The sequence below is a fragment of the Nycticebus coucang genome, chromosome 4, assembly GCF_027406575.1.
Source record: "Nycticebus coucang isolate mNycCou1 chromosome 4, mNycCou1.pri, whole genome shotgun sequence".
NCBI lineage: Eukaryota > Metazoa > Chordata > Mammalia > Primates > Lorisidae > Nycticebus > Nycticebus coucang.
Genome location: NC_069783.1, coordinates 142,772,698 through 142,786,542, shown reverse-complemented (window position 1 = coordinate 142,786,542; position 13,845 = coordinate 142,772,698).

Below are 13,845 nucleotides of genomic sequence, written 5' to 3'. Positions count from 1 at the left end.
TTTCTCAATTTGTTATCAAAGATTTTCTGAGATGGTAGGAGGAAGGAATGTCCATGTAGATGATGCTATTCTGCACGTGGCCCAAAAGTTAATGTTTTCCCGGGCTGCCTGCTCCAAAGCCCCAGCCTCGGGGCTGGGCGCAGGGAGGTGGGAGGTAGGGGGAGCACCGCCAGGAGGCTCCCGCCAGTGCCTCGCCGTTCCCCCTGGCTCCGTGGCACCCCCTGACGCCGTACTCCCCAGCAGTTCGGCCTAGTAAGGCTGGACAGGCGAAGGCCCCCAGGTGTCCACGAAGCGAAGAGGTGCCTGGCCAGTGCACCTGAGGACAGTGCGGACAGGCCGGCGGCCCCGCGGGAGGGCACTGGGCGCTGGGCGCTCACTCCCGAGCGCAGCCCGCGGCCGCCGCCGCAGGTGCCGCAGCTGCCGCAGGCATGTCCGCGCACCCCGCAGCAGCCTCCTGGCCGTGCTGTCCAACTGGTGATCATTTTGCAGGTCAATTGTGTTTCTTGGAAGCAGTACTGCTGGGGGGAAGAAGAATATCTCTGGGATTTCAGCTTGGAGGAAGACGAGTTCAGGCTGCCAGAACTGAACTAGCACTTCTGAATGTGCCAAGAGGCGAGGCCCTGTGACGTCCTTGGGAAGCTCCGGGGCGCCCCTACCATAATGGGCTGCTGGAGTCCTGAGGCTACCCTAGTCTGTGGCCGAAATCTTGCTCTGCTAAGGGCGGGAGGGATGTTCTGGTGTGAGACAGTTGTATCTCTGTGGGGAGGGGGTTTGGGCTCAGGGACTGTGGGCAACAGCTCACCCTGACCGCATGGAGCCAGCCCCAGCATAATAAAGGTTGCTGCGTAAACAAAGGTTGTCGTAGATAAAGGGTGGGGGCGGGGCACACAGTTGCCGTGGGTGCTAGCGCTGCGGAGCTGCCATAAGAGTTCCGACTCTCATTGGCACCGGAGCCTCTGGACATTATGTCCCTACTGCGACTGTGGACCCCACGGGTCCTTCTCACGGAGCAATTGTTGTGGCTGCTGATACTGGCAGCTGCTATTTGGAGGTGGCCCCCTGACAGGGTCCAGCCTACCTCCGAATCCCCAGGGCCGAAAGAGCCCTGGTCTTCCCTCTCTTCCGATCTCTCACCCGAATCCCCTCATGTGCCTACACCCCCAGCAGATCCTGGGGACTTTGATTACCTGGGGTCTTCTGCTCCTTCCCACTTGGTGGCTTCACCTCAGGAGTTGCCTGAGAATTTGGCTCCATTCCAGGACACTGATTCAGCTCAAGAGCTACCTCAAGGGCCAGATAGGGTTACTATTCTACGTCGTCGGCTTCTGAGGAATAAGCTAAGGAGACGACGAAGCCCTCCAGAGGTGGTTCCAACGCCCGGTTGGGATCAGAACCCAGTCCTAACTCTGCCTCCTCAACTCATAAGCAAGATTCAAACTGTAAGTCCAGATGAGGTTACAGCTCAGTGTCCATTCGTGGACACGAATTCAGCTCAAGAGGTACTTCAAGCGGCAGATAGGCTTACTATTCCATGTCGTCGGCTTCTGAGGAATAAGCTAAGGAGACGACGAAGCCCTCCAGAGGTGGTTCCAACGCCCGGTTGGGATCAGAACCCAGTCCTAACTCTGCCTCCTCAACTCATAAGCAAGATTCAAACTGTAAGTCCAGATGAGGTTACAGCTCAGTGTCCATTCGTGGACACGAATTCAGCTCAAGAGGTACTTCAAGCGGCAGATAGGCTTACTATTCCATGTCGTCGGCTTCTGAGGAATAAGCTAAGGAGACGACGAAGCCCTCCAGAGGTGGTTCCAACGCCCGGTTGGGATCAGAACCCAGTCCTAACTCTGCCTCCTCAACTCATAAGCAAGATTCAAACTGTAAGTCCAGATGAGGTTACAGCTCAGTGTCCATTCGTGGACACGAATTCAGCTCAAGAGGTACTTCAAGCGGCAGATAGGCTTACTATTCCATGTCGTCGGCTTCTGAGGAATAAGCTAAGGAGACGACGAAGCCCTCCAGAGGTGGTTCCAACGCCTGGTTGGGATCAGAACCCAGTCCTAACTCTGCCTCCTCAACTCATAAGCAAGATTCAAACTGTAAGTCCAGATGAGGTTACAGCTCAGTGTCCATTCGTGGACACGAATTCAGCTCAAGAGGTACTTCAAGCGGCAGATAGGCTTACTATTCCATGTCGTCGGCTTCTGAGGAATAAGCTAAGGAGACGACGAAGCCCTCCAGAGGTGGTTCCAACGCCCGGTTGGGATCAGAACCCAGTCCTAACTCTGCCTCCTCAACTCATAAGCAAGATTCAAACTGTAAGTCCAGATGAGGTTACAGCTCAGTGTCCATTCGTGGACACGGATTCAGCTCAAGAGGTACTTCAAGCGGCAGATAGGCTTACTATTCCATGTCGTCGGCTTCTGAGGAATAAGCTAAGGAGACGACGAAGCCCTCCAGAGGTGGTTCCAACGCCCGGTTGGGATCAGAACCCTGTCCTAACTCTGCGTCCTCAACTCATAAGGAAGATTCAAACTGTAAGTCCAGATGAGGTTATAGCTCACCAGGCATTTGAAATACTTGTTCCACCTCTAGATAGTCACAGTTCAAAACCAACAACATTCATTGTTTCACCAAAGAACCTGAAGGAAGATCTAGGTCAACATCCACAGGTCACTAAAGTTGTTGGAGCTCTAGACCAATTTGAATCAAAATCTCGGTCTTACAAACAAATTCTGCAGAATGACGATTATACAGATCAAAGTATGGATTTACTTTACCCTGGCAGCATACCTCTGGGATTTGTGAGAAACCCAGAGGTGGCTCAAGAGGCCCGTGCACAAGGTGAACTTTCTCAGGAGGAGACCCCAACTCAACATCTAGAACATCCTGAGGAGGAGAAACCTTCTGCCACCCCACAAGAGACCCCAACTGAGTCTCCAGGCTCTCCTGCAGAGGCTGGACATTGCCCCAGTGAGGAAGAGCAGCCACCTCAGCCTTTTGTGTCTCCGGGGGAGATTGAACCTTCTCAAATACAGCAGGAGGCCACAGTTCAAACTCCAGAGTCCCCTATGGAGAGCATAGCTCAAAATCTACATAATCATGAGCTGACAGGTAAACCTCTGGATGTGGAGGTTTCCATAACTTCAGAGCCTGTGACAGAGGCTGAATCTCCTTCAGCCCAGCAGGAGACTCCAACTCAGCCTCCAGAGCATCCTGAGGAGGTGAAACCACCAGCCATCCAGGAGGAGACCCCAACTCAGTGCCGATACTTTTGTAGGAAGGCTGAGCCTTCCCCCAGTGAGCAGGAGCAGCCACCTCAGCCTTTTCTGTCTCCTGGGGAGACTGAACTTTCTCAAATCCAGCAGGAGGTCAAAGCTCAAGCTCCAGAGTCCCTGATGGAGAATATAGCTCAAACTCCACCTAATCATGAGGTGAGAGTTCCACGTCCAGGTGAGGATCAACCTCATCTTTATTACTTGCCCAATGTTACAGTTAAACCTCCAGATGTGGAGGTTACCATAACTTCAGAGCCTACCAAAGAGGACGAATCTTCTTTAACCAAGCAGGAGACACCAATTCAGCCTCCAGAGCATCTTGAGGAAGCAAAACCTTCTGCCACCCAGGAGGAGAACCCAATTCAACCTCCAGAGCATCCTGAGGAGGGGAAACATTCTGCCACCCAGGAGGAGAACCCAACTCAGCCTCCAGAGCATCCTGAGGAGGCAAAACCTTCTGCCACCCAGGAGGAGAACCCAATTCAGCCGGAACAGCATCCTGAGGAGGTGAAACCTTCTGCCACCCAGGAGGAAACCCCAACTGAGTCTCCAAGAATTCCAGCAGGGGCTGCACCTTGCCCCAGTGAGGAAGAGCAGCCACCTCAGCCTTTTGTGTCTACGGGGGAGATTGAACCTTCTCAAATACAGCAGGAGGCCACAGTTCAAACTCCAGAGGACCCTATGGAGAGTATAACTCAAACTCTAAATAATCATGAGTTAACAGGTAAACCTCAGGATGTGGAGGTTTCCATAACTTCAGAGCCTGTGACGGAGGCTGATTCTTCTTCAGCCCAGCAAGAGACCCCAACTCAGCCTCCAGAGCATCCTGAGGAGGTGAAACCACCTGCCATCCAGGAGGAGACACCAACTGAGTGCCTATGCTTTTGTGGGGAGGCTGAGCCTTACCCCAGGGAGCAGGAGCAGCCACCTCAGCCTTTTGTGTCTCCTGGGGAGACGGAACCTTCTCAAATCCAGCAGGAGATCACAGCTCAAGCTCCAGAGTCCCCCATGGAGAATATAGCTCAAACTCCACATAATCATAAGGTGATATTTCAAGCTCTAGGTGAGGATCAACCTCATCTTTATTACTTGCCCAATGTTACAGTTAAACCTGCAGATGTGGAGGTTACCATAACTTCAGAGCCTACCAAAGAGGCCGAATCTTCTATAACCCAGCAGGAGACCCCAACTCAGCCTCCAGAGCATCCTGAGGAGGCACAACCTTCTGCCACTCAGGAGGAGAAACCAATTCAGTCTCCAGAGCATCCTGAGGAGGGGAAACCTTCTGCCACCCAGGAGGAGAACCCAACTCAGCCTCCAGAGCATGCTGAGGAGGTGAAACTTTCTGCCACCCAGGAGGAGACCCCAACTCACCCTCTAGAACATCCAGAGGAGGGTAAACCTTCTGCCACTCAGGAAGAGACCCCAACTGAGTCTCCAGGCTTTCCTGCAGAGGGTGGACCTTGCCGCAGTGAGGAAGAGCAGCCACCTCAGCCTTTTGTGTCTCCGGGGGAGATTGACCATTCTCAAATACAGCAGGAGGCCACAGCTCAAACTACACAGTCCCCTATGGAGAGTATAGCTCAAACTCTACCTAATCATGAGGTGACAGGTAAACCTCCGGATGTGGAGGTTTCCATAACCTCAGAGCCTGTGATGGAGGCAGAATCTTCTTCAGCCCAGCAGGAGACTCCAACTCAGCCTCCAGAGCATCCTGAGGAGGTGAAACCACCTGCCATCCAGGAGAAGACCCCAACTGAGTGCCCATGCTTTTGTGGGGAGGCTGAGCCTTCCCCCAGTAAGCAGGAGCAGCCACCTCAGCCTTTTGTGTCTCCTGGGGAGACTGAACCTTCTCAAATCCAGCAGAAGGTCAGAGCTCAAGCTCCAGAGTCACCGATGGAGAATATAGCTCAAACTTCACCTAAACATGAGGTGAGAGTTCCACGTCCAGGTGAGGATCAACCACATCTTTATTACTTGCCCAATGTTACAGTTAATCCTCCAGATGTGGAAGTTACCATAACTTCAGAGCCTACCAAAAAGGCCGAACTTTCTTTAACCAAGGAGGAGACCCCAACTCAGCCTCCAGAGCATCCTGAGGAGGCAAAACCTTCTGCCACCCAGGAGGAGAAACCAATTCAGTCTCCAGAGCATCCTGAGGAGGGGAAACCGTCTGCCACCCCGGAGGAGAACCCAACTCAGCCTCCAGAGCATGCTGAGGAGGTGAAACCTTCTGCCACCCAGGAGGAGACCCCAACTCACCCTCTAGAACATCCAGAGGAGGGTAAACCTTCTGCCACTCAGGAAGAGACCCCAACTGAGTCTCCAGGCTTTCCTGCAGAGGGTGGACCTTGCCGCAGTGAGGAAGAGCAGCCACCTCAGCCTTTTGTGTCTCCGGGGGAGATTGACCATTCTCAAATACAGCAGGAGGCCACAGCTCAAACTACACAGTCCCCTATGGAGAGTATAGCTCAAACTCTACCTAATCATGAGGTGACAGGTAAACCTCCGGATGTGGAGGTTTCCATAACCTCAGAGCCTGTGATGGAGGCAGAATCTTCTTCAGCCCAGCAGGAGACTCCAACTCAGCCTCCAGAGCATCCTGAGGAGGTGAAACCACCTGCCATCCAGGAGAAGACCCCAACTGAGTGCCCATGCTTTTGTGGGGAGGCTGAGCCTTCCCCCAGTAAGCAGGAGCAGCCACCTCAGCCTTTTGTGTCTCCTGGGGAGACTGAACCTTCTCAAATCCAGCAGAAGGTCAGAGCTCAAGCTCCAGAGTCACCGATGGAGAATATAGCTCAAACTTCACCTAAACATGAGGTGAGAGTTCCACGTCCAGGTGAGGATCAACCACATCTTTATTACTTGCCCAATGTTACAGTTAAACCTCCAGATGTGGAGGTTACCATAACTTCAGAGCCTACCAAAAAGGCCGAACTTTCTTTAACCAAGGAGGAGACCCCAACTCAGCCTCCAGAGCATCCTGAGGAGGCAAAACCTTCTGCCACCCAGGAGGAGAAACCAATTCAGTCTCCAGAGCATCCTGAGGAGGGGAAACCGTCTGCCACCCAGGAGGAGAACCCAACTCAGCCTCCAGAGCATGCTGAGGAGGTGAAACCTTCTGCCACCCAGGAGGAGACCCCAACTCACCCTCTAGAACATCCAGAGGAGGGTAAACCTTCTGCCACTCAGGAAGAGACCCCAACTGAGTCTCCAGGCTTTCCTGCAGAGGGTGGACCTTGCCGCAGTGAGGAAGAGCAGCCACCTCAGCCTTTTGTGTCTCCGAGGGAGATTGACCATTCTCAAATACAGCAGGAGGCCACAGCTCAAACTACACAGTCCCCTATGGAGAGTATAGCTCAAACTCTACCTAATCATGAGGTGACAGGTAAACCTCCGGATGTGGAGGTTTCCATAACCTCAGAGCCTGTGATGGAGGCAGAATCTTCTTCAGCCCAGCAGGAGACTCCAACTCAGCCTCCAGAGCATCCTGAGGAGGTGAAACCACCTGCCATCCAGGAGAAGACCCCAACTGAGTGCCCATGCTTTTGTGGGGAGGCTGAGCCTTCCCCCAGTAAGCAGGAGCAGCCACCTCAGCCTTTTGTGTCTCCTGGGGAGACTGAACCTTCTCAAATCCAGCAGAAGGTCAGAGCTCAAGCTCCAGAGTCACCGATGGAGAATATAGCTCAAACTTCACCTAAACATGAGGTGAGAGTTCCACGTCCAGGTGAGGATCAACCACATCTTTATTACTTGCCCAATGTTACAGTTAATCCTCCAGATGTGGAGGTTACCATAACTTCAGAGCCTACCAAAAAGGCCGAACTTTCTTTAACCAAGGAGGAGACCCCAACTCAGCCTCCAGAGCATCCTGAGGAGGCAAAACCTTCTGCCACCCAGGAGGAGAAACCAATTCAGTCTCCAGAGCATCCTGAGGAGGGGAAACCGTCTGCCACCCAGGAGGAGAACCCAACTCAGCCTCCAGAGCATGCTGAGGAGGTGAAACCTTCTGCCACCCAGGAGGAGACCCCAACTCACCCTCTAGAACATCCAGAGGAGGGTAAACCTTCTGCCACTCAGGAAGAGACCCCAACTGAGTCTCCAGGCTTTCCTGCAGAGGGTGGACCTTGCCGCAGTGAGGAAGAGCAGCCACCTCAGCCTTTTGTGTCTCCGGGGGAGATTGACCATTCTCAAATACAGCAGGAGGCCACAGCTCAAACTACACAGTCCCCTATGGAGAGTATAGCTCAAACTCTACCTAATCATGAGGTGACAGGTAAACCTCCGGATGTGGAGGTTTCCATAACCTCAGAGCCTGTGATGGAGGCAGAATCTTCTTCAGCCCAGCAGGAGACTCCAACTCAGCCTCCAGAGCATCCTGAGGAGGTGAAACCACCTGCCATCCAGGAGAAGACCCCAACTGAGTGCCCATGCTTTTGTGGGGAGGCTGAGCCTTCCTCCAGTAAGCAGGAGCAGCCACCTCAGCCTTTTGTGTCTCCTGGGGAGACTGAACCTTCTCAAATCCAGCAGAAGGTCAGAGCTCAAGCTCCAGAGTCACCGATGGAGAATATAGCTCAAACTTCACCTAAACATGAGGTGAGAGTTCCACGTCCAGGTGAGGATCAACCACATCTTTATTACTTGCCCAATGTTACAGTTAAACCTCCAGATGTGGAGGTTACCATAACTTCAGAGCCTACCAAAAAGGCCGAACTTTCTTTAACCAAGGAGGAGACCCCAACTCAGCCTCCAGAGCATCCTGAGGAGGCAAAACCTTCTGCCACCCAGGAGGAGAAACCAATTCAGCCTCCAGAGCATCCTGAGGAGGGGAAACCTTCTGCCACCCTGGAGGAGAACCCAACTCAGCCTCCAGAGCATGCTGAGGAGGTGAAACCTTCTGCCACCCAGGAGGAGACCCCAACTCACCCTCTAGAACATCCAGAGGAGGGTAAACCTTCTGCCACTCAGGAAGAGACCCCAACTGAGTCTCCAGGCTTTCCTGCAGAGGGTGGACCTTGCCGCAGTGAGGAAGAGCAGCCACCTCAGCCTTTTGTGTCTCCGGGGGAGATTGACCATTCTCAAATACAGCAGGAGGCCACAGCTCAAACTACACAGTCCCCTATGGAGAGTGTAGCTCAAACTCTACCTAATCATGAGGTGACAGGTAAACCTCCGGATGTGGAGGTTTCCATAACCTCAGAGCCTGTGATGGAGGCAGAATCTTCTTCAGCCCAGCAGGAGACTCCAACTCAGCCTCCAGAGCATCCTGAGGAGGTGAAACCACCTGCCATCCAGGAGAAGACCCCAACTGAGTGCCCATGCTTTTGTGGGGAGGCTGAGCCTTCCCCCAGTGAGCAGGAGCAGCCACCTCAGCCTTTTGTGTCTCCTGGGGAGACTGAACCTTCTCAAATCCAGCAGAAGGTCAGAGCTCAAGCTCCAGAGTCACCGATGGAGAATATAGCTCAAACTTCACCTAAACATGAGGTGAGAGTTCCACGTCCAGGTGAGGATCAACCACATCTTTATTACTTGCCCAATGTTACAGTTAATCCTCCAGATGTGGAGGTTACCATAACTTCAGAGCCTACCAAAAAGGCCGAACTTTCTTTAACCAAGGAGGAGACCCCAACTCAGCCTCCAGAGCATCCTGAGGAGGCAAAACCTTCTGCCACCCAGGAGGAGAAACCAATTCAGTCTCCAGAGCATCCTGAGGAGGGGAAACCGTCTGCCACCCAGGAGGAGAACCCAACTCAGCCTCCAGAGCATGCTGAGGAGGTGAAACCTTCTGCCACCCAGGAGGAGACCCCAACTCACCCTCTAGAACATCCAGAGGAGGGTAAACCTTCTGCCACTCAGGAAGAGACCCCAACTGAGTCTCCAGGCTTTCCTGCAGAGGGTGGACCTTGCCGCAGTGAGGAAGAGCAGCCACCTCAGCCTTTTGTGTCTCCGGGGGAGATTGACCATTCTCAAATACAGCAGGAGGCCACAGCTCAAACTACACAGTCCCCTATGGAGAGTATAGCTCAAACTCTACCTAATCATGAGGTGACAGGTAAACCTCCGGATGTGGAGGTTTCCATAACCTCAGAGCCTGTGATGGAGGCAGAATCTTCTTCAGCCCAGCAGGAGACTCCAACTCAGCCTCCAGAGCATCCTGAGGAGGTGAAACCACCTGCCATCCAGGAGAAGACCCCAACTGAGTGCCCATGCTTTTGTGGGGAGGCTGAGCCTTCCCCCAGTAAGCAGGAGCAGCCACCTCAGCCTTTTGTGTCTCCTGGGGAGACTGAACCTTCTCAAATCCAGCAGAAGGTCAGAGCTCAAGCTCCAGAGTCACCGATGGAGAATATAGCTCAAACTTCACCTAAACATGAGGTGAGAGTTCCACGTCCAGGTGAGGATCAACCACATCTTTATTACTTTCCCAATGTTACAGTTAAACCTCCAGATGTGGAGGTTACCATAACTTCAGAGCCTACCAAAAAGGCCGAACTTTCTTTAACCAAGGAGGAGACCCCAACTCAGCCTCCAGAGCATCCTGAGGAGGCAAAACCTTCTGCCACCCAGGAGGAGAAACCAATTCAGTCTCCAGAGCATCCTGAGGAGGGGAAACCGTCTGCCACCCAGGAGGAGAACCCAACTCAGCCTCCAGAGCATGCTGAGGAGGTGAAACCTTCTGCCACCCAGGAGGAGACCCCAACTCACCCTCTAGAACATCCAGAGGAGGGTAAACCTTCTGCCACTCAGGAAGAGACCCCAACTGAGTCTCCATGCTTTCCTGCAGAGGGTGGACCGTGCCGCAGTGAGGAAGAGCAGCCACCTCAGCCTTTTGTGTCTCCGGGGGAGATTGACCATTCTCAAATACAGCAGGAGGCCACAGCTCAAACTACACAGTCCCCTATGGAGAGTATAGCTCAAACTCTACCTAATCATGAGGTGACAGGTAAACCTCCGGATGTGGAGGTTTCCATAACCTCAGAGCCTGTGATGGAGGCAGAATCTTCTTCAGCCCAGCAGGAGACTCCAACTCAGCCTCCAGAGCATCCTGAGGAGGTGAAACCACCTGCCATCCAGGAGAAGACCCCAACTGAGTGCCCGTGCTTTTGTGGGGAGGCTGAGCCTTCCCCCAGTAAGCAGGAGCAGCCACCTCAGCCTTTTGTGTCTCCTGGGGAGACTGAACCTTCTCAAAGCCAGCAGAAGGTCAGAGCTCAAGCTCCAGAGTCACCGATGGAGAATATAGCTCAAACTTCACCTAAACATGAGGTGAGAGTTCCACGTCCAGGTGAGGATCAACCACATCTTTATTACTTGCCCAATGTTACAGTTAAACCTCCAGATGTGGAGGTTACCATAACTTCAGAGCCTACCAAAAAGGCCGAACTTTCTTTAACCAAGGAGGAGACCCCAACTCAGCCTCCAGAGCATCCTGAGGAGGCAAAACCTTCTGCCACCCAGGAGGAGAAACCAATTCAGTCTCCAGAGCATCCTGAGGAGGGGAAACCGTCTGCCACGCAGGAGGAGAACCCAACTCAGCCTCCAGAGCATGCTGAGGAGGTGAAACCTTCTGCCACCCAGGAGGAGACCCCAACTCACCCTCTAGAACATCCAGAGGAGGGTAAACCTTCTGCCACTCAGGAAGAGACCCCAACTGAGTCTCCAGGCTTTCCTGCAGAGGGTGGACCTTGCCGCAGTGAGGAAGAGCAGCCACCTCAGCCTTTTGTGTCTCCGGGGGAGATTGACCATTCTCAAATACAGCAGGAGGCCACAGCTCAAACTACACAGTCCCCTATGGAGAGTATAGCTCAAACTCTACCTAATCATGAGGTGACAGGTAAACCTCCGGATGTGGAGGTTTCCATAACCTCAGAGCCTGTGATGGAGGCAGAATCTTCTTCAGCCCAGCAGGAGACTCCAACTCAGCCTCCAGAGCATCCTGAGGAGGTGAAACCACCTGCCATCCAGGAGAAGACCCCAACTGAGTGCCCATGCTTTTGTGGGGAGGCTGAGCCTTCCCCCAGTAAGCAGGAGCAGCCACCTCAGCCTTTTGTGTCTCCTGGGGAGACTGAACCTTCTCAAATCCAGCAGAAGGTCAGAGCTCAAGCTCCAGAGTCACCGATGGAGAATATAGCTCAAACTTCACCTAAACATGAGGTGAGAGTTCCACGTCCAGGTGAGGATCAACCACATCTTTATTACTTGCCCAATGTTACAGTTAAACCTCCAGATGTGGAGGTTACCATAACTTCAGAGCCTACCAAAAAGGCCGAACTTTCTTTAACCAAGGAGGAGACCCCAACTCAGCCTCCAGAGCATCCTGAGGAGGCAAAACCTTCTGCCACCCAGGAGGAGAAACCAATTCAGTCTCCAGAGCATCCTGAGGAGGGGAAACCGTCTGCCACCCAGGAGGAGAACCCAACTCAGCCTCCAGAGCATGCTGAGGAGGTGAAACCTTCTGCCACCCAGGAGGAGACCCCAACTCACCCTCTAGAACATCCAGAGGAGGGTAAACCTTCTGCCACTCAGGAAGAGACCCCAACTGAGTCTCCAGGCTTTCCTGCAGAGGGTGGACCTTGCCGCAGTGAGGAAGAGCAGCCACCTCAGCCTTTTGTGTCTCCGGGGGAGATTGACCATTCTCAAATACAGCAGGAGGCCACAGCTCAAACTACACAGTCCCCTATGGAGAGTATAGCTCAAACTCTACCTAATCATGAGGTGACAGGTAAACCTCCGGATGTGGAGGTTTCCATAACCTCAGAGCCTGTGATGGAGGCAGAATCTTCTTCAGCCCAGCAGGAGACTCCAACTCAGCCTCCAGAGCATCCTGAGGAGGTGAAACCACCTGCCATCCAGGAGAAGACCCCAACTGAGTGCCCATGCTTTTGTGGGGAGGCTGAGCCTTCCCCCAGTAAGCAGGAGCAGCCACCTCAGCCTTTTGTGTCTCCTGGGGAGACTGAACCTTCTCAAATCCAGCAGAAGGTCAGAGCTCAAGCTCCAGAGTCACCGATGGAGAATATAGCTCAAACTTCACCTAAACATGAGGTGAGAGTTCCACGTCCAGGTGAGGATCAACCACATCTTTATTACTTGCCCAATGTTACAGTTAAACCTCCAGATGTGGAGGTTACCATAACTTCAGAGCCTACCAAAAAGGCCGAACTTTCTTTAACCAAGGAGGAGACCCCAACTCAGCCTCCAGAGCATCCTGAGGAGGCAAAACCTTCTGCCACCCAGGAGGAGAAACCAATTCAGTCTCCAGAGCATCCTGAGGAGGGGAAACCTTCTGCCACCCAGGAGGAGAACCCAACTCAGCCTCCAGAGCATGCTGAGGAGGTGAAACCTTCTGCCACCCAGGAGGAGACCCCAACTCACCCTCTAGAACATCCAGAGGAGGGTAAACCTTCTGCCACTCAGGAAGAGACCCCAACTGAGTCTCCAGGCTTTCCTGCAGAGGGTGGACCTTGCCGCAGTGAGGAAGAGCAGCCACCTCAGCCTTTTGTGTCTCCGGGGGAGATTGACCATTCTCAAATACAGCAGGAGGCCACAGCTCAAACTACACAGTCCCCTATGGAGAGTATAGCTCAAACTCTACCTAATCATGAGGTGACAGGTAAACCTCCGGGTGTGAAGGTTTACATAACTTCAGAGCCTGTGACGGAGGCTGAATCTTCTTCAGCCCAGCAGGAGACTCCAACTCAGCCTCCAGAGCATCCTGAGGAGGTGAAACCACCAGCCATCCAGGAGGAGACCCCAACTCAGTGCCGATGCTTTTGTGGGAAGGCTGAGCCTTCCCCCAGTGAGCAGGAGCAGCCACCTCAGCCTTTTCTGTCTCCTGGGGAGAGTGAACTTTCTCAAATCCAGCAGGAGGTCACAGCTCAAGCTCCAGAGTCCCTGATGGAGAATATAGCTCAAACTCCACCTAATCATGAGGTGACAGTTTCACCTCCAGGTGAGGATCAACCTCATCTTTATTACTTGCCCAATGTTACAGTTAAACCTCCAGATGTGGAGGTTACCATAACTTCAGAGCCTACCAAAGAGGCCGAATCTTCTATAACCCAGCAGGAGACCCCAACTCAGCCTCCAGAGCATCCTGAGGAGGCACAACCTTCTGCCACCCAGGAGGAGACACCAACTCGGCCTCCAGAGTATGCTGAGGAGGTGAAACCTTCTGCCACCCAGGAGGAGACCCCAACTCACCCTCTAGAACATCCAGAGGAGGATAAACCTTCTGCCACTCAGGAAGAGACCCCAACTGAGTCTCCAGGCTTTCCTGCAGAGGGTGGACCTTGCCGCAGTGAGGAAGAGCAGCCACCTCAGCCTTTTGTGTCTCCGGGGGAGATTGACCATTCTCAAATACAGCAGGAGGCCACAGCTCAAACTACACAGTCCCCTATGGAGAGTATAGCTCAAACTCTACCTAATCATGAGGTGACAGGTAAACCTCCGGATGTGGAGGTTTCCATAACCTCAGAGCCTGTGATGGAGGCAGAATCTTCTTCAGCCCAGCAGGAGACTCCAACTCAGCCTCCAGAGCATCCTGAGGAGGTGAAACCACCTGACATCCAGGAGAAGA